The 2,956-nt window shown below is 36.9% G+C and overlaps 1 long non-coding RNA gene across 1 annotated transcript; it reads right to left on the reverse strand.

Moving 5' to 3' along the window:
* Positions 1–2,279, reverse strand: LOC133191393 (uncharacterized). The gene is made up of 2 exons (XR_009721678.1): positions 1,668–2,279; positions 1–1,466 (listed from the first exon to the last, which is right to left on the reverse strand). It is a non-coding gene; the product is annotated as an uncharacterized LOC133191393 (long non-coding RNA).
* Between the last annotated feature and the right edge of the window lie 677 nt (positions 2,280–2,956).

Raw genomic sequence — 2,956 nt, forward strand, 5'->3', positions numbered from 1 at the left:
TTTACCGGGGAAATAACAATTCTTTACCAGGGAAATAACAAATCTTTACCTGGGAAATAAGAAATAACAAATCTCTACAAGGGAAATAACAAATCTTTAGCAGGCAAGGGATCCGATCCCTCCTCCTTTATTTCATAGAGGAGTAGATTGGAATCCCTCATTAGTCAAGATAGTTGTTAGATAGGTTTAAATTAATAAATGTTTAACCCTTAGTGTATCATGCATACAAATTTAAGGACATACTGCACTAAATATGATACCACAGTATCATGGTGGATGATCTACTTGTATCTTCTAAATTTTGGATAAACTTGTAGGTAAACAAGAGGCCCATGGGCCACATCGCTCACCTGAGCACAATTGCTAGGCAAAAGCACAAATCAGTTCAGTATTGAAAAGATTAAGGGGGGGAGGGGGCTTGAATTTTAAACTACCTGATGATGCTTCCATGTCAATATAACAAATGGCTCTGTTTTACATGAGAAGATTTTTTTAAAAAAATTGCCATTTATTCCTTTGTAAAAATTTGATCCCCCATTGTGGCTCCTCCCTATTCCAGGGGTCATCATTTGAACAAACTTGAATCTACACTACCCGAGGATGCTTCCATATAAATATGACTCATCATGGCTTTGCTGTTCTTGAGAAGAAAATTTTTAAAGATTTTTCCTATATATTTCTATGTAAAACTTTTATTCTCCATTGTGGTCCCTCCCTACCCCCGGGGGTCATGATTTGAACATACTTGAATCTATACTACCTGAGAATGCTTCCATATAAATATGACTTATCATGGGTTTGCTATTCTTAAGAAGAAGATTTTTCCTATATGTTTCTATGTATAACTTTGATCCTCCATTGTGGCCCTGTCCTACCCCGGGGGTCATGATCTAAACAAACTTGAATCTATTCTACCTGAGGATGTTTCCACATGAGTTTCATTTTTCTTGGCCCTGTGGTTCTTGAGAAGAAGATTTTTTAAAGATGCTATTCATTTCACTAATTCTTAATTATCTCCCCTTGAAAGAGGGCGTGGCCCTTCATTTGATAAACTTGAATCCCCTTCACCCAGGGATACTTTGTGGCAAGTTTGGTTGAAATTGGTCCAGTGGTGCTTGAGAAGAAGTCGAAAATGTGAAAAGTTTACAGACAGACAGACAGACGGACGCCAGACAAAATGTGATCAGAAAAGCTCACTTGAGCCTTTGGCTCAGGTGAGCTAATAAAAGTCTATATGTGGAGTGTCTGTTACCACTTCAGATGTAACACTCAAACAAGAGATAATATGAAATTGACAAGAAAAGTAGTATATGTTAGTTCAGTTTCATCAAGTGATTCTTGTCCTGCTTTTTTGGAAGAGATGGAAAGTCATTCTTGAGTGGAGCTGCAGTAGTTGAATCATTATCAGCATGAATGGTCTGGACCTCACATTCATATATCTTATAGACCTTACTTGTTAAAATTATCTGAAATATAAAATTTAACATTATTATCTGAAGTCCACATCAAAATATATTCCCCAAAATGTCTATATCCTATATATAGCATTTCAGTGAACATGTACATGTATATATACATGTATAACTTGCAGAAGTTTACACCCCATAAATTGCCAATTTTCTACACTTATCAAATTTGGCATAACAAAATTCAAATGATGACTTTACCAGTATCACTTTTATACTAACAGCAAGACCCCTTGGTCTGCTATCCAGCATCAAATCTACATTCCAACTGGTCCGGTTTAGCATTCTTCGTCTCTATCTATCCAACAAGATTCCTTGGCCTGGTTCCACAATAGAGGCCGACATCTCTTTTTCTTCAATGTGGTGACACCATGTGGTGTTAAAGGTACTGAGAAAATTTACTACATGGGATGGTCCCATACCAGAATGTACCATCAAGTTGGCTGAAAAAAAATAGATCAAATAAATATATACAGGCATAAACAAAATTTAATTATGGTTGATTGGAAAATAAGTTTTTAACCGGAAAATCTTACACGGAAACCGGACTTATCAAGAGAAATGCCCATGCTGCCTGACCAATATTCTAACTATAAAGCACTAGTAAAATAAAGGATTGAGTTTTATCAGACCAGCAAACAACATGCAAACAGTTTCAATATGTACCACCTTCTCAAACTTTTTTTCCAGTGAAGAAAAACAAATCTGTCCCCAATCATCTTGGAAATAAAAATAAACAAGAGGCCCATGGGCGGCATCGCTCACCTGAGCACATTGGCAAGGCAAAAGCACAAATCAGTTCAGTATTGAAAAGATTACGGGGGTAGGGGGGGGGGGGGGGGCTTGAATTTTAAACTACCTGATGATGCTTTCATGTCAATATAACAAATGGCTTTGTTGTACTTGAAAGGATTTTTAAAAAAAATTCCCATATATTCTTTTGTAAAATTTGATCACCCATTGTGGCTCCTCCCTATCCCAGGGGTCATCATTTGAACAAACTTGAATCTACACTTCCTGAGGATGCTTCCATATCAATATGACTTAACATAGCTTTTCTGTTCTTGAGAAGAAATTTTTTTCTATATGTTCTTATGTAAAACTTTCGATCCCCCTATTGGGCCCCACCCTACCCTCGGGGATCATCATTTGAACAAAATTGAATTTCCACTACCTGAGGATGCTTCCATATCAAAATGACTAAACATGATTTTCATTTCTTGAGAAGAAGAAATTTTCCTATATGTTCCTATGTAAAATTTTCGATCCCCCATTATGGCCCATCCCTATCCCCTGGGGTCATCATTTTAACAAACTTGAATCTACACTACCTGAGGATGCTTCCATATCAAAATGACAAATCATGGCTTTGCAGTTCTTCATCAGAAGATATCTTCCTATATATTTCTATTTCAGACTTTTATCCTCCATTGTGGCCCCACCCTACCCCAGGGAGTCATGATTTGAACAAACTTGAATCTACACTACCT

The sequence above is a fragment of the Saccostrea echinata genome, unplaced genomic scaffold (assembly GCF_033153115.1).
Source record: "Saccostrea echinata isolate AGI-Se365-2 ecotype Australia unplaced genomic scaffold, CSIRO_AGI_Sech_v1 ptg000023l, whole genome shotgun sequence".
NCBI lineage: Eukaryota > Metazoa > Mollusca > Bivalvia > Ostreida > Ostreidae > Saccostrea > Saccostrea echinata.